Raw genomic sequence first — 18,905 nt, 5'->3', positions numbered from 1 at the left:
TGAATGGGAGGACTAAGTCCTAGTTAGAGTGGTCAGGCGTCACATACATAGATAGCATGTCACCGAGAGTACGATTGAAGCGCTCGGTAGCCCCGTTGGTTTGAGGGTGGTAAGCGGTACATGTGCGATGTACAATAGCACACTCAGCGAGCAATTTTTCAATGACCTCGGACAAGAAGGCGCGGCTGCGGTCACTGAGGAGTTCTTGAGGGCCTCCATGACGCAACACAAAATGACGCAGTAGGAAAGTGGCAACCTCCTGTGCTGTAGCTGTCTTAAGAGCAGCGGTCTCAGCATAGCGCGTTAGGTGGTCGATAGCAACTATTATCCACCTGTTACCAGTCGGAGTCAATGGAAGTGGCCCATAAATATCTATTCCAACCCGTTCGAAGGGCGGGAAGGGCATGGTAAAGGCTGCAGTTCACCGGCGGAGGCGTATGGTGGAGATTTTCGGCGCTGACATTCGGCACAAGAGCGGACGAATTTGCGGACGAAAGTACACATGCCACGCCAGTAGAAGCGATGTCGAAGGCTTTCGTAGGCCTTGAAGACTCCTGCGTGGCCACATTGGGGGTCAGCGTGGAAAGAGGAACAAATCTGCGACCTCAGGGTTCGTGGAACGACGAGCAGCCACTTGGGTCCCTCTGGTGCGTAGTTGCGTCGATAGAGAAGCGTGTCACGTATCGAGAAGTGTGGAACTTGGCGCCGAAGCGTTCGCGTCTTTGGAAGTTCAGAAGTGTCGGAGAGATGATTGAGGAGAGACGCAGTCCACGGGTCATTGCGTTGTTCGATAGCAATGGTGTCAAAGTCAAGCGATGACAATGTGAAATCGCAAGCGGAGTCAGCTGTGGCATTCTGGGACAGGGGGGAACGGGAAAGGGCGTCGGCGTCACATGCTTCCGTCCTGACCGATAAACCACGCGTATGTCGTAATCTTGAATTTTCAACGCCCAGCGAGCGAGGCGGCCAGATGGGTCTTTTAACGTCGAAAGCCAGTACAGCGCGTGGTGGTCGGTCACGACGTCAAAAGAACGACCATATAGATATGGGCGAAACTTTCCAAGGGCCCACACAATGGCCAAGCACTTCTTTTCTGTGACGCTGTAGTTGCTCTCAGCCTTGGTAAGTGTGCGACTAGCGTATGCCACGATGTAATCCGGATGTTTCGGTTTACGCTGTGCGAGCACAGCACCCAGGCCTACAACACTGGCATCGGTGTGGATTTCAGTTGGAGCTTCAGGATCGAAATGGCGTAGAATGGGTGGCGTCGTGAGAAGCCGTCGCAAGGTGGTGAAAGCCTCGTCGCAGGCAGGGGACCACGATAAAAGGTCTTTACAGCTGCTGAGAAGCTGCATGAGAGGTGATATAATAGACGCGAAGTTTCGGACGAATCAGCGGAAATACGAACACAAGCCGATGAAACTTCGAAGTTCTTTGATGGTGGCAGGCTTAGGAAACGCCGTAACAGCGCGCAATTTCTCGGGATCCGGGAGGATGCCTTCCTTGGAAACAACGTGGCCCAAAATGTTCAGTTGACGCATGCCAAATCGACATTTTTTGAGGTTTAATTGCAAACCAGCGTTAGTTAAGCAAGTAAGGACGTGCAGGAGGCGACGTAAGTGTGTGTCAAAGTTAGGGGCAAAGACCACAATATCATCGAGGTAACACAAGCATATCTTCCATTTTAGTCCACGCAGGATGTGTCCATCATTCGTTCGAACGTTGCAGGTGCATTGCAAAGTCTGCAAGGCATGACGGTGAATTCATATAAGCCGTCTGGCGTGACAAAAGCGGTTTTGGGGTGATCGGCCTCCGCCATAGGCACCTGCCAGTAGCCTGACCGCAAGTCTAACGAGGAAAAGAACTCGGCACCCTGCAAACTGTCCAAAGCATCGTCAATGCACGGTAGTGCATAGACATCCTTCAGCGTGATCTTGTTCAATCGCCGGAAATCGACACAGAAACGAATAGAACCGTCTTTCTTTTTGACGAGACCCACCGGAGACGCCCATGGGCTTTGTGAAGGTCGAATGACGCCTCTGCGAAGCATGCCGTCTACTTGGTCAGCAATGACGCGGCGTTCTGTAGCAGACACGCGATATGGTCGTTGTCGCAGCGGTGAGTAAGACCCAGTGTCGATGTGGTGTTCTACTGCTAAAGCACGGCCGAGAGATGTTTGTTCAACGTCGAAAGAATGGCGGTAGCTCTCGAGAATGGTGAGGAGTTGTGAACGCTGTAAGGATGTCAAATCTGCAGCGATGAATGGTTGAAATATGTTTGCCGACGTTGAGTCAGGCGCTGAGACGACAGCCAGTTCACAGACGAAGGTAGAAGGCACCTCATCGGGGACGGATATAATTCTGGAAGAACTGATTGTCTCGACGTGGCCAAGGCACTCGTGACAAAGTAGGAATAAAGACGACGACTCGTGATTATAAATTGGCATTGTGGTTGAGCCTTCTACAAGATCGAGAGCAGCAAAAGGCAGGGGGAGGGCTCTTCGGGCGACGAATATTGGAGATGGTGTGAAGAAGACTGTGCCGTCGGATATGGCGCTGCATGAAACTGGCACGAACGCAAAAGAGCATGAAGGGACGTAGGTGTCATCGCTAACGACAAGTTTAGCGGCAAACTGGGTGTCGACAGACGCTTGGTCATCCAGTGAGCAAAATTCAACTTCAGCCCTAGCACAGTCGATTACGACGTTATGACGCGACAAAAAGTCCCATCCCAAAATAATATTATGGGAGCATGATGAAAGAACCGCGAACTCTATCGTATACAGAACGTCCTGAATTGTCACGCGGGCTGTACATACTGCGGTCGGTTGAACAGGTTGAACACTGGCTGTGCGAAGCGATAATCCGGAGAAAGGCGTCGTAACCTTGCGAATTGAGCGGCAAAATCCAGCATCTATAACAGAAACAGCTGCACCGGTATCTACAAGAACGACAGTAGGGATATTTTCGACGAACACATCAATAACATTGGTAGGTGACAAATTAGGACTTGGGCAAACCGAAACTTGCGCAGTTCTTGCCTCAGGAACTGCGTCGTCTAGTTTTCCTCCTCGTTAGGTGCGGGCCGTCGACGCATAGTCTCCGAGAAGGCGAGCGGCGGCGTGGAGAGGGCGAGCGAAGACGTCCCGACCAAGGGCGGTGGTCGTCCTGGTAGCGGGCTGGCATTGGAATGGAGGAACCGTATCGCGCGTTGGAGTCAAGCGGGAAGAAAGGCTCACGGCGGCTTTCATTGGTGATATGCGTCCGGCGGCGGCAATACCTTGCGACGTGTCCAGGGTATCGACAAACGTAACATATCGGGCGATTATCGAGGGTGCGCCACGGGTTGGCGGTGTTAGTGCTGGTCCAGTGAACTGGAGCTGGGGGATAGCTCGCGCGAGGCTGGAACGGAGGCGCAGGCGCCTTGCGAGTTGGCATGGCTGCAGCCGCGGCGTAGGTGAGAGGAGCAGCCACAAGATTAGGCTCGCGAGCAGCTGGTAAGGCCTCGGCGACCTCTCCTTGAATGACGTCACGTAGAGACGATGGTAAAGCTGTGGTAGCTTCTGGTGTGAAAGGCACCAAGGAAAGCTGTCGTGCAACTTCTTCGCGGACAAATGCTTTTATTTCGGCTATTAGTGACCCGTGGTCATGACCACTGATCACACTAGACAGCGATGCCATATCGTGCACTGGAGGACGTCTTGTCAGAGCTCGCTGCTTCCGCAATTCATCGTAGCTTTGGCAGAGGCTAATTACGTCGTTAACAGTGGTCGGGGTTTTTGCCAAGAGCATTTGAAAAGCGTCGTCGTCAATCCCTTTGAGGATGTGCTTACATTTTTCAGCTTCCGTCATTTCGGCGTTCACTCGTCTGCACAAATCGACGACGTCTTCTATGTAACTTGTAAAGGTTTCACCCGTTTCTAGTGCGCGTGTGCGTAAACGTTGCTCGGCACGAAGTTATCGGACGGCAGGTCGATCGAAGACTGCTACAATCGACGATTTAAATTGCGGCCACGTTCGGACGTCTGCCTTGTGGTTTCTAAGCCAAAGGCTGGCTACACCCGCGAGGTAGAACGACACGCGTGTCAACTTGTCCGCGTCCGTCCATCTGTTTAAAGCGCTCACCCGTTCGAAAGTCGAGAGCCAATCTTCAACGTCGTTGTCATCTGTTCCACTGAAGATTGGAGGCTCCCGCTGAGGAACACTGCCTGGACAGCTGGATGGAAGAGATGGAAGCGTCTGCTGATCGGCGTCCGGCATAGTAGAAGGTAGCCGTCGAGAACGGAGTTCCAGGATGGTAGCGGGAAGGTGTAAGGGACGGTACCCGGCACGGCTCCACCAAATATAAAGGAGATTTATTAAGCAGAAAGGATGATGCTTGGAAGGCTCGGAAGGCGATGCACCAGCGGCAATTTCCGAGCTCGAGCCGCTGCTGCACACTCGATGCTGCTGCCTCTGCGCCGAAGTACTTCCTCTTCTTTACAATATATATATATATATATATATATATATATATATATATATATATATATATATATATATATATATATATATATATATATATATATATATATATATATATATAATTTTGCCAAGTCAATCTTGACATAATACTGACAATGCTAAAAAAGTAGAGATTATACATGTTTATCTAACGGTACACACCACTGAAAAGTTGCTCTATCTCTATTTATCAGGTAAAATGCTGAAACGAAGGCCGTGGATGCGATATTGTTTTGCCGGCATCAGAACTCAACAAACACTTTTGCAAAGACAGTGACCACCACTCCACTTCATGTCCGAGATGTTGGATGGTCGTGGACTGTAATAATGTGTGCGCCCACATGCAGAACGAGTGCCGTGATAACATGTCTGCGGCGTCCAAGGATCCGCCAACTGACGCAACTGGCGAAAGGGCTGTGATGGTGGCTCTGAGTGCAAAGCTCGACGCACAAGTAAAGGAAATGAAACGAAGCCTAGACCATTTCACGCATGAAAAGAACGCAGAAATTAACCATGTCTATGAGATTTCACAATGCACGAACACGTTGAAAGAAACACTGCTCGAAATATCAAGCAGAGGTGGTAGATTTGACAGCATTGCATCCTGCTCCGAAGCAACGCATGAAACTCTGAATAGTCACGGTGAAAAGTTGCATTAGCTTGCAAGAGCAATAAGCGATTCACACGAAACCCTCATGAATTATTTGAAAAGGACCACGCTAAGTCTCGAGGAATTGAAAGAAAATACAGGGGGCAGGCTGAAAGCGGATTTAAGGAAACTCTTCAGAGCTGAGGAAAATGCCCAATGGAAAGCCACCCAAAACAGTTCAATGGAGCTCCGAAGATCTGTGATAGCTATGCTGAAAGTATCAGTCACACGTTTGAAGTAAATGACTTCGAGGCACAAACCAGTATAAAGAGAATAAATTCTGAAGAAGTGCTAGCTCTAAGCAGAATCAATGTTAAAGAGCATGGGTTCTTCATACCACGAATCGCAGAAATGAAGGAGAGCTTTGTCGAGAAGAGGGGTTCGTCACGTGAAGAACAGCATGTATATCTGTGGCTATCGCCTGTCGGTTGGCGTATATTTCACGAAACGGGGAAAACATGTTTACCTGAATGGATTCATTGAGCTGCATAAAGGAATAGTTGACCACATTCTTCAGTGGCCGTTAAAAAGAAAGGTTCGGTTAACCATCAAACACCAAACTCAAAAGAGAGAGTGGAGCAAAGAGCATGTGCTCAAGGATTATCTTGAAAGCTATGCAAAGCCTGATAAAGCAGGTAATGATGGAGCATATCTTGATGCTTGTTCATTCAGCATTAACCATCTGCAACGTAATGGATATCTTGTGGACGACTACCTTCGGGTATTGTGGGAGCTCGTTTTGGAAAACAGGGCGAAATAAAACATTCATAGAAACAATTACTTGTGATTATGTACAATATCCTAGTAGGTTAACTTATCGCGCTGTACTTTGCACAGATATGGATCAATACCACCATTTTTTTTCCATAACGCAGCTTTTTTTTTACCTCATATGTTGCTCAAGAAACCACTTTTATGAGGATGAATATAGCCTGGAATAAAACAGCAACGTATTTGGGTGACGTCATAATTTGTGGCTTTTTTACAGCGAAATATGTTGTGAGATCACAGCTCGGGTCTATCACGGCACCGTAGTTGTCTGCTGCCGCAGGTGTCCGTAACTAATCGCAGGAATTTCGATAACAAAATCCGTAGTACCAACGACAGTGGGGCTCGAACCCGTGGATTCTACCAGCTACCGTGTATTCTACCAGTCAGCTCGGTATTCTACCACTAAGCCACGCCGGTGCTTGGAACTTCTCGGCCAACTTGCCTTAGGCAGGCTTGATGTCACAAAAGCAATCGCATTATGACGACATATAAAGCGTTTCAAAACGGTGAAAAATCAAGCAGTCGTCGCACAACGCGTGTAGCGTAACAAGTGGGTCGTCCAATGCTCCAATCCATTACAAAAGCTTGTTCTTCTTAAGCTTATTTCTGTGACACATACCCACTTTCGGCCTTATTTCTCATCGTCGTCAGCCACTGCACTTACAATTGGCAAAAAATCTCTCGCAATTATTTAGCGGATGCCACGCTTCTCCGAAGAATGTTGAAAAAAGCATAGCGACTTCCGGGCTACTACGCTGACGTTTTAAAACTTTTAATGCCATAGTCAACATCAAGCAGATGTGCTTGCAGCCGTTAACCCAATAAGTGTTTTGAAAAGACTCTGAAAAGCCGCTGCTGCAGCTTTCCTTCGCTGTGACTGTGCGGCACACTGCGCATGCCTGGCGTTTTTTTTTTTTTTAGATGTACCGGGTCAGTATATCTCGCAAAGAGCCTTCGGGTAGTCCTCTGGCCTCTACAGAGCACTTGTTTTATGACAAGCTGTTTGATCTAGTGTTTACACAGTGCAAAAACTGCAGAATAATCCTGCTTAAAAGAGCGGTGTGCAAGTTAATGATCTCTAACGTCTGAAAGGGCAATCTAGTGAAGTATATAGAAGTGTTTTATATGTGATTAAACCACACTTTTCATAACTGTTGCATGCGTTAGCACGCCAAGAAGTGATGTATAAAAATACGGAATGCAAAAAATAAAATGAATTTGTAGTAAATAAAATTATAGTTTAGATCTACGGCTTTCGTTCTAGGAACTTGAAATCAGTAAAACACAGAGTAGATAAAATTGATACACATTTTTTTTTGTCAGAAAAATGGTTTGTGCGAAGCTCACCATTTCATACAAACGAAAAAAAAGTGTGGTAATTGGTGGCGTACTGTTGTTAGTTAACACAAAATAGCCCATTAGTGCCATGGTGGGAAGGAGTATTTTAGCTCATTGTTATATAGCTATCGAGAAAAATTTGTTTCACATTCGTGTTTCCCAGTCTGCCACTATGACGATTAGGTTACATCTTCAACGTCACTTATCCCCCACCTTAAAGGGACTGGCTACTATGCGGAGAAATCTTTCCGATTGTGGCGCAGATTAAATGATCGTTCATCCCATCAACGCTTTTCTCCCATAAATAAAGAGCTAATACGACAAAAAGAATACCGCAATCGTCAGCTAACAGCGATGTCGTCAGTGTACTGGTTGGACGAGAAATACTCGCAGGTAGACGTGTTTTAAAAGAAACGTGTACAACTTGAAATTGTATTTTACGCATTTGAGGCAGCGTTGCGCTAAAACATAATTTTTGCTTTTTTTCTCTCACGCATTCAAGTAGGCGCCTGGTGGCCCTGCCAAAAGAAAGTGTGTTTGCTTGCATACCGACCTGCAAATGGCGGAAAAACACTTACAATGACGCGCGCTACCGCCCACAAGAACAACAAAAAATAGTGTGCGTGTCTTGAACGACCACTGAGGTATTTCTTCTATAAATAAACAAGAATGAATGAAGCCTGCAAAAACCACGCGTGGTTTCAGAGTTCGACTTCCACCGGCACAACGATTGTCATCGCCTGCACCAACCAGAGTTGTGGCCATTCATCCCACCAATGGTAGTACACAAAACGCAATGGAAAAATTCTGTTTTAAGATTTTCCACACATTTTTCAGAGGAACCGCTGCAAGTTTAAACACTTCAGATGGTACGCTTTTAATTGGGACACCGATAAGAAAAGCAGTGAAGGACGGTAGTCGTTCCCTTCAAATTCTGTGTGTTTATACGAAGTGTGAACGTACAGTGCTACCCTCGCATATATAAGAACAGAGCGTCGCGCGCGGCACAGCATGAGCTATACCTGCAGTCGCAAACACGCAACACCTGAGCATGCGCGGCGCCAGTGATGTGCCTGCCTTGCAATACTGATCCCGGTTTATTACCGCATATGCAACAACCACTTTGGCAATCGAAAGCACTCTGAAAGATTTGGCAAAGAAAACAAGAAAAAAAAACGAAGCGAACCGTTCCCGCTGAGAAATGACGTCACGAAGCGAGATCGAATAGGTGACCGGTGATATGGGCAATCGCAGGGAACTGTGGGATACGACGACTGTCGGTTTGACACACCACACGGGTTATCAGCGGCACGCGCGCATTCTTGTACAACTTCGTTGAAAAAGAAACACTTCTCCCTTCAATGTCAGTGCTTTAGAAGGCGTTTTTTTTTTGTTTTTGCTAACCATGACTGTGACGATGACAAGTTACGAAAGGCTAAATTGGCAAAAAAAAAAACTTTTTTTTATCGCACTAAAATGATCTGCAATAAATTTATGCTGCTCGGGGGTACTGTCAGTTTTGCTAGCAGATCAGTCGATACAAAAAGTTTTCATTGTATAATACGTTAACGCTGATGAAAAAATCACCATTTTAAAGATGTCAGTGGATGGGTAATATGACTGTAGCAGTGTGCTAAGAGTTCAATTCGGGATCGCTGGTTCGGCCGACATCGTCGGTCGATCGGCATGAAGCGCAGCACTCATTGAGTGCCTTGAGATATCTGTGTTTCTATAGCCTTCAGCGCGATATAAGAAGTATTTCTATGTCGAAGCCAGATGCTTATATAAACACTGAGCTTGCTCAAGCTGCGTGTCACGGCAGCACATAAACAATAGTCAGACATAGACGGCACCGAATAATCAAAACCCTGCGTTTTTTTAACGCACTTCTTCCTTTGGGTGCTGTCCTGGCGCACAGTTTGACCAAAATAACGCAAATGGATTCGTCCAGCGCTTTGTGTAACTTACTCTTCAGTGAAGCTTTCGTGTTTTTTGTCATTTATATCAGTGCAATGGTTGGCGCTCATTCTTATGACAAGACAATTTCACCCGCGCGTCTTTATAATATATTTGCTAGGTGCTTGCGCGACCATTTATTTCTCAATATAATATTCGCAGCAAATTTATGCGTAAGCTTTTTTTTTAGTGTGCAATACACACGTGTTGTCTGTGATAAAATGGTGTTCGCACACTCTGGCTTCAACGTTCCGTACTCAAAGGCAACCTGTCGCTGTGACTCTCTTCACAGCCACGGCCCGCCTCATTTTTCTTTCTTCGTTCCATGGAAATCGATACATGCCATTTGGATTTCACGCTCGAGTTGGAGCAGTCAACGGCTGAACAACCGACCAAGATTTATCAAGACGAAGATAAATGGGCGACCGCGCGCGAATCCGGAATAATCTGAGGCTTGGGGTGAATTGGTTTGCCGTCGTCTACTCTTCTCGAACCGGAAGCCGGCAGCAGACGCTGCATCCCACAATCCCTCGCTCTTTTACTGGTCACCTACTTATAGAGTATAAAGGATGTTTCCCCGGACAATGGCTGGTTTATTTTATGTTTGTCAATTTTTATCTGTATTATTCAAATCCTGTCGACGGCCAAAGCAGTCATCGCGTTCGTGGAGATAATGAAAAGTGGACACGCCTCGGAGGACGGAAAGGTAAGGAGAGGCCCTGACGTCACTCGTTGAGAAGCCGCGATGAAGCTGGAAGTCAGCCATATTGACTAGGAAAATTCTCCTCTCTTGTTTACATATGAATGCGAAGCAGAAGGCACGACTATCTCTCCGGCTCGGAAAGCACGTGGGCTGTGCAGCGCGTGTGTCGTGACGATCCGAAACTAATGGAATGGGGCTCATCACTCTGAGCCTGCGGGACACCTTCAGCGAAATCGCTTCGTCCGAGTAATAACAGGGAGTAACAGCTCGCCGACAACGAAGCAACTACGAGAGAACGCGCGCTAGATGCACTGACAACGGCGAGTGCTTTCACGTCATTAATTCAGCAACTGTACAGACAACACGATCGGTCGTGCGCCTTCTACGGTTGCATTCCGCCACGCGGCCGACGCAGCATCCTACCACTGTGTCCGTGTTCCGCGTGAAATTCACCGGCGTCAGCATTCTGCGACCATGGCGACTTTAAGCACGCTGCTAGTGACAGTTGAACGCGGTTGCTGTTACGTTGAGATTACATGCAATGCTGGTGGAGAGTGTACCAAGCGGAACAGAAAAGGTGTTTCAATACGCACAGGCAAGTTGTTACTGTACACACACAACACGAAACTACGTATGTGCACATGGTCGTCATGGCGTCTTGCTGGGCTCAACAGCGTCGTCCGTTGTCACAAGCAGGAGCACTGCTCAACCGTCACTGACCTGCAAGGCGTTCGTCGTCATTCAGCTTCGTCATGGTGCCCAACGCAATTTCGCTGAACACTAACTGCTTCATCCGCGTCATCCGCCGCACGACACATGGATATGCACTTGTTCTACGCACTGTTGAAACCCCGTGATGGACAAAGATATTTGTAAACGTTGCTAAGAGTTTTGTAACTGCCAGGAAAACACTGCAAAACCAATAACGCGGTGCAGAGCACAGATATTGTCCGCCACGGCTCAGCACGAGACCTGGGGAGGCACACATTCCTCCGCCAGCCGCGGCCGCTCACTGTAGACCACAGAACACCTACCAGTACTAGACCAGCTCCACTGCGCAACACGTATTCATAGCAACGCCGCCATTGTGCCTAGTTAATATGGCCGCCATGATGTCATTTCCGCCACACTTTTCACGCCCCGCGCCGGCTGGGCATGCCCTCTCCTACCTTTCCTTCCTCCGTGGGACACGCCAAGGCAGGCACGTCGCTGGTGCCGCGCATGCTCAGATGTGGCATGTTTGCGACTGCAGATGTCGCTCGCGTGAGTTGATCACTGTACTTACGTACTTAGTAGTTCTTTTGAACGCGTGGAAACAAAGGTTCAAGAATGAGGACATCATGCTTGCTTGCTTCACCTTGTTCTCGAAAAACCTATGTGAGTCATAAAATCCGATGTCTGGATTCCATGGTTTATGAGTGCTTGCTAGTATTGAACGCACATGCATCATGGATTCTATGTCAGATACTGTTACATTGTGTCTGTATCGCAATGCAGAATTACTTAGTAGAAAAAAAGATGAAGCATGCGCAAGTGAGGGCGTGGAAGTTGTACTGTTCATGCCCTACAAACTCCTGAGTCGTGAGGAGTGACCATCAGATGTAAACACCCCGGTCGCACAACCAAACATAGAAAAACGTTCACCGAGTGATTTTCCAATGTAGTTTATAGGTTCCTTTTTAGTTCTGGATTTAAGTACATTGGCCGAACTGGCAGGTGTTTTAATGAAAGGGTGAAAGAGCATGACTATAATGTACGTTATATGACTAGTGGTTTTCTGGCTGACCATTGAAGGCATTGCGGCCGCTCTCCTGCCTTTCGCAGTACTTAGTTTTCAAAATTGGGGAGGGATGAGATAGAGCGTGAGATTGTCGAGGCTTTTTTTATTCATGAGGCAGGTGACAAGCGTGTAAACAGGCTTTTTATATCTTTGTCCGACATTGAAATAAGGTATCTTAGATGTTTTCCTCAAGTTTTCTTGTCAATTTAACAATGCACACATCTTTAGGTGGATGCATTCATAGCACCGTCCAAACAATTCAACGATAAAACTTTATTATCGAGTAAAAAATAGGAGGCTTTTCTTTTATGCGGGAAAATAATCACCGGTAATAGTAAAGATTGCGTTCTAGAGTGTGCTCTAGTTTCGTCATAGCCAGGTGCTTATCCCGCAAGCGCGAGTGACTTAGCATGGTTTATTGTTTTCAATTTTTTTAATTCTTTTTCACTGGTTAAAGCCAGAGAGAGAGAGAGAGAAACGAGAAATAAGGAAGGCAGGGAGGTTAACCAGATGCTAGTATCCGGTATGCTACCCTACACTGGGGTTGGGGAATAGGGGGTTGAAAGAGAAAGGGAGAGTAAAAAATAAATAAGAGAAAACACCGACACACACGCACGCACAAAATCAGTCTACTCAGAGGCGTTCCGACAGGCCAGTAGTTCGTAAGAAGCCCAGTAGCGCTTGCACGGCTTTCTTCTGTGACGATGAGTCATGACGATGGCGCAGTATACTTTCTTCTCACAGCGGCTGGTCATCTAACCTGTTTAGTTCATTAGAAAGGTGTTGTTTTTCCAGGTTGTATTTCGGGCAGTCACACAGGATATGTCGAATTGTTTCTTCATCTCCGCAGTGTACACTGTCGGCAGTGTCGTCCATACCTATGCGGAACGCGTACGCACGGGTAAACGCGACTCCCAACCATAGTCTGCACAGAGCAGTAGCGTCGCCTCGTCGAATTTTTGTTGGAAGCTGCATGCTTAACGGTGGATCAAGGGATCGTAATCTTGCATGCGTAAAGAGAGGCTCATTCCAAAGAGCCAAGGAGCGTGGGCGAGCAAGCATGTGGAGCCTCCTAGCAGCGTTCGTCCTTGCGAGAGGTATTGACTGGTCGTTGTCTTCTGTATGGGCTGAACGGGCAGCTTGATCAGCTCGTTCGTTACCGATAATTCCACAGTGGCTTGGCAACCACTGAAATATAACGTGGTGCCTTTTCTCTGTTATATGGTGTAGCATTTCTGCTGTTTCAAATACCAACTGCTCGTGTGGACCACGGCGTAGATTTGACAGAAGTGACTGCAGTGCCGGCTTGCAGTCACAGAAAATCGTCCACCGTTGCATGCTCTGGTTGTTACTGAAACGCAGTGCAGCGTGAAGCGCTGCAAGCTCTGCTGCCGTTGTTGTGGTTGCATGAGCTGTCCTGAATTTCATGGTTGTGGCGTGCGTTGGAATAACGACCGCCGCTGTTGAGCTGTTTGGCAGGACGGAGCCGTCGGTGTAGACGTGGGTGCAGTCTTGGAACTTCTCGTACAGCAGAAGTAAGGCGAGCTGCTTGAGGGCTAGAATTGAGAAATGTCGTTTTTAGGGGCGAAGCTCCTTAGGGCGTGGGCTGTGCGTCCCCTGTAGCCTGTATGTAGCCACCTCTAGTATAGTTCTTGCAGTGTTCACTAGATGGCGGTACCGTCCCCTGTATGTAGCCACCTCTAGTTTAGTTCTTGCAGTGTTCACTAGATGGCGGTACCGTCTCCTGTATGTAGCCACCTCTCGTCTAGTTCTTGTAGTGTTTACTAGATGGTGGTACTTGTAGCTGATGATGAAAAGATGCAAGGTGTTATAAACTAGAAAGCGGTGCTTGTAGTTGATGAAAGACGCGAGATCTTATAAAATAGGAATGATGTCACATATGGCGCATGTCATTGGTTGAAGGCAATCGTTTGATTTAGTGCGGCGACGTACGCTAGGGGGAGCGTTGTAATAAAATCCGTTCGCTGTTGGCGCGCGCTCGGAGTCGCCGGATGGACAAGGCTGCACAGCGGAGAGAGCGCAAGGCACAGACCATAAAGCCGTCATAATGAAGGGACATCGCAAGCCATCCATCGTCTAAGAACAAATAAAAGTTGATTTGTGTATATACACACACAGCGTTTCTCACGTCTTTACATGATGATCGACTGGGCGAATTACACGGAAGATTCACAGTTTACCGATGAATCCCTCCGGAGCTTCGCTCATTCATCATCATTCACCCCGTCAATATGCCGTAATTTTTTTTCTGGATGCCTGCTATTGTCAGGTTGATGACTGGCTGTTTGAGGCACCATGGAGGAATTGAAAGTCTCGCCGCGGGCGTAAAACCAGTTGGTAGGGAGTCACCATGTGTAGTTATTGTTCGACAAAATGACGTATGAGGTCTATCCACTGGCAGAGAGGCTAGATGGTGATGGGGAGTCCGGCCCACATGCCTTATGTGTGTTCTCAAAGCTTCGATTTCAATATGGGTCTGCACGAGGTGGTCTTTGGCTATAGCTATAGTCACCATTGCTGAGGCACCCTGAGCAGACCGGTTAAATCCAGCCTTGTTATCATGCTTATGAACTTGTTATCATGCTTATGAACTCCTCTCGAATACAATTTTAGGCAAATATATATGCACGAGTGACGGCAATAAAAGTTCAGTTGTTAGTCAGCGCTCTTTGTCTCTACTTCCTTTTTTGTTCTCCGTCTTCTTGCGCTGCCCTTTTTAAGCGACTTCGCCACTTCTTTCCCCGGCATGAGGTGAGTTTTAAACGCTACAGATGCGTCAAAACAAAATATTTTATAACTTTTTTAGGTGAAATTATGTTGAAACATTCACCAGAAGTCGTTCTCGACAACTGACATGTCACTTTGATCTACAGGTGTCGCCCTTTTGAAGCGTCATCACCACGTAAATCTCTGAAATGTGTGACGGGATCACTTGACATTGTTTTTTTGGTCGAATACGACTAGATTTAGGATGTTATGCGACACCACTGACGTGCAGAAGACTTCAATGTGAGTGGGGGACAAACAACGCATAAGACTGAGAATGCATCTTTTTCAAATTCAATATCAAAAAATTGTTTTTGTCAAAAAACCAAAACAATGTTGGGGCTAAAGGCATATAGCCTGACAGAAACGAAACACTTTTGTACGCGGATAGTACAGCACAGATATTTTTGCAATAATCAGCCTTGATTGAAAAGGAAACATATGCACAAAACAAAAACTGTGTTCTCGACATCCATATCATCATGAACAAAAGTAGAAATAGAAGAAATAAATCGCACAAAAGATTTCATGTTACATTGAATGTGGCTTTAACTATACACAGCAAGTTTATACTTAACATATACTAATCACTGAGGAAAAAAATTAGTCTAGAACATTAAAGACATGTGATATGCATAGCATTTTCGTAGTTAGCACAACACATTTAGTAGAAATTTTCATCGCTGGCCTATTACACTGTTTTATGATCCATCAACCCGTACGTTCACCTGTATTAGCACTTTCTTAACTTGCACCTTGAAGGACTCTTCGTACAATCAAAATTAAGGAATTGTTTCAATTTGTTTGATCCTTTATTTATGTAGGTTGTTACGTAGATAAACGTTCGTTTCCCATAGTTCGTTCGTGTTCGTTGTGGACGGCGTAAGCTTTGGTGGATGGAATAACTGTGTTGTCTAGCTCCTGCATTGTGCTCGTACAATTCACTGCTGTATATAATTTGTAACATTTGCGTGTACTGAAGCGAGCAGCACAAAAAAAAACGGGATGGAGAAAGAATGAACACCCGAGACAAGCGCTGACGAACAGTTGCGTGTAAATATATTAAGCCTGGAAATATATAGCTGAAAACAGAAAACATTGCGCAAAATTACCGAGGCTTTTCATACTTACTGGATTCCCAGAGAAGACAAGCGGGTTAGGAGGAGACAGAAGGTTAGGTGGGCAGATGAGATTAAGAAGTTAGCGGGTGTAAATTGGCAGCAGCAAGCACAGGACCGCGTTGACTGGTGGAACATGGGAGAGGCTTTTGTCCTGCGGTGGACGTAGTCAGGCTGATGATGATGATAATAATGATGATGATAATTTATATCAAGATGTAAGGAAACATGTGCGTCAATGAGCCTTCACTCACGCTCCTGGAATAAGAGATAATGTATTTGAGTAGTTAAATTACACATTTCAACTCGAGGCAGAATCACTTTTGCCTCTCACTCCTATGTGCAAGTGATGGTTTTTGTTTTTGTTTTCCGCTTTCAGCTATATATTTGCAGGTGTAATAATTTACACGCAGTTGTTCGTCAGCGTTTTTGTGTCATGTGTTGGCTCTTTCCCTTTCCCGTTTTCTTGCGCTGTTCTCTTCAGTATCATGTACCATCTGGCTCTTCAGGAAACCCTTCTGCAATTTCCATGTAGTTGACTTAATCAGCACGAAGCATATTATGTCTTTGAAATAGAGGTGCTGTCCTCCAGTTTGCGTGATTTTTTTTGTGGCTGGGATACAGCTGGAAAGCTTTTATCTGTAGAAGTACAAGCTTCTCACAGTTTCTTTAGTTATCGTTTTCCACGCCAGAGCTCCGTAGCAAAGCTTAGATTGCAAAAGGCAATTGTACTCCTTTTGTTTCAACCATAGTGGAATCAGTTTAAAAATTCTGTGCATAATACGAAAACGTTTTGATAAGTGTATACCCAGTTGGCTAATATGTGAATTCCAGCTTAACTCTTCATTAAATGTTACTCAAATAAACTTTCGGTTTGTTATTTGCTCCAGTTTCAATCCTGCATAAGCATTGGTTATTTCCTGATCGATGGGTGTATTGCGGGACCTAAATTTAATGTATTTTGTCTCTGAGAATCTGCTCTGCGAATGGAATTGTGCGGCTAATGGAACAAGCGCTGATATTTGTGCCCCCCTTGGCACTGCCTAAAGAAACCAGTGCTTTTCTTATCTTGTATATTAGTCCACACATGAGTGTAAAAGTGCTTTGCAGCTTGTGACTTCTGCTAGTTATGGATTTTGGTGGGCCATCGTAATATATCAAAAACACGACAATTGGAGTGCACTTGATGGCAGCCGTCGACAGTTTGCGTGTCACCATGGTATGCTCCTTTTGTTTTTGTCGTTTTTTATACTTTAAAGCTCTGCACAGATGCATAATATATTGCCGTGTTGAAATTACACATGCATATGTGTAATTTGCATATGTGTGTAACATGCAACGACATCTCGGGTTTTACGTCCAAAAACAACCATATGTTTATGAGAGACTCCCCACTGGAGGGATTCAGACATAGGATCTATCTAGAGTTCTTTGACGTCTATTGACATCGCACTGCACACAGGCGTCTACCATTTGGTCTCCATCGAAATGTGAGCAACGCGGCCGGAATCAAACTCGTGCCTTTCGTGTCAGCAGCGGAGCACTTTAGCCGTTACACCAATGCGGCTGACTGCTGCAAATGTGGCTCGTGTAGCAAGTGTAAAAATGAATGGCGTAACGTCCTCAGATCGGGTGGTCAAGGTCGGCCAGGCCTGAGGACCATAGCTTAACAATTTGCCCCGTATCTGCATGTTATTCTGCAGATGTCGTCGAAAGGCGAAAGTCTTGCGTCTGCAGAGATTGAACAAAACGTTTATTTGATGTTCTACTAAAAAAAAATCGGTGAATGGTGATCTGGAGGTGCGGCGTTAGAGTGCCTCGAGCGTGCAGCGGAGGCGAACGAGCGCACTAAGTCACGTCAAACGTGAGACATGAGCGCGATCTGGCCGTTATCTCGGAAACCTACACGCGTGGCTCTTAGACGGGCGTGCGCACCGTATCAGAGGTGACAAGGTGTAGAACGCAAGGCGACGGGCAAGTGCCGCCACCATGTCGTCTTAGCAGAGCATTGGAAACACTTCCCTTTTCGTGCAAGCGTTGCATAGTCAGCGGCGCGTGACAAACGCTACGGTCCTCAGAATAACTTATGTATGCTGGTTCTAGTAAAAGGCGCACATGCAGAATATATACGTGTTGTTATGGTGCCTTAGATATGCGCGATAATTGCTTTGTATTTGACTATCGCACAAGTATTGACGCTGAAGCTTGAGCAACATTGCTTGGCACTGCGGATTGGGTCGGTCATTCGGGGTATCCGCTGCTGCCGTTTGAAATGGCCGGTAACGTTAAGCGTGGACAAATAGACAATTGTACAGACAGACAAAACTTTTTAGGGGCGAAGCTCCTTAGGGCGTGGGCTGTGCGTCCCCTGTAGCCTGTATGTAGCCACCTCTAGTTTAGTTCTTGCAGTGTTCACTAGATGGCGGTACCGTCCCCTGTATGTAGCCACTTCTAGTTTAGTTCTTGCAGTGTTCACTAGATGGCGGTACCGTCTCCTGTATGTAGCCACCTCTCGTTTAGTTCTTGTAGTGTTTACTAGATGGTGGTACTTGTAGCTGATGATGAAAAGATGCAAGATGTTATAAACTAGAAAGCGGTACTTGTAGTTGATGAAAGACGCGAGATCTTATAAAATAGGAATGATGCCACATATGGCGCGTGTCATTGGTTGAAGGCAATCGTTCGATTTAGTGCGGCGACGTACGCTAGGGGGAGCGATGTAATAAAATCGAGTGGGCAAAATGTAGAGAGGATTCATGGTTTACCAGGTTTACCTCCGGAGCTTCGCCCACTCATCATCATTCACTTCGTGGATATGGCGGATTTTTTTTTGTTTAGAAGGTTCCCAAGAAAAACTATCCTCTTTAAAAAAGCGAGAATTACCTAATTACAGGCCCTACCTTCCAGCCACAAGACCTGCGTGGCAGTGATATCATCAAATTCGGTCTCACAAAATTGGCACATAAACCATTTGTAAAGTGGTTCTTGGGTGCCCCGAGACCGGCCACAGCTCCACGCTGACATGCATTCGTATGAACTCTCGATAATGGATTTGTCGGCCTTTAGGTAGTACTGATACGCCAGTATAACGTTTTGTCCAGATCAGTCGTCCTTTTAATTTGCCTCATTTTCTTTTCGCCATGATACGAACGCATGACCAACCACTCACGTTCAGGCTACGAGACGTGATTGATTAAGCATATTGCAAACTGCACTGGCGCACACTGATGCCACTTCTGCAACATATCAAGTTTTTTGTTCGTCGAAGATATATACACAAATAAAGAAAAAAACAGAGTTA

The sequence above is a fragment of the Rhipicephalus microplus genome, chromosome 8, assembly GCF_043290135.1.
Source record: "Rhipicephalus microplus isolate Deutch F79 chromosome 8, USDA_Rmic, whole genome shotgun sequence".
Classification (NCBI taxonomy): domain Eukaryota; kingdom Metazoa; phylum Arthropoda; class Arachnida; order Ixodida; family Ixodidae; genus Rhipicephalus; species Rhipicephalus microplus.
This window is presented reverse-complemented; position numbering follows the sequence as displayed.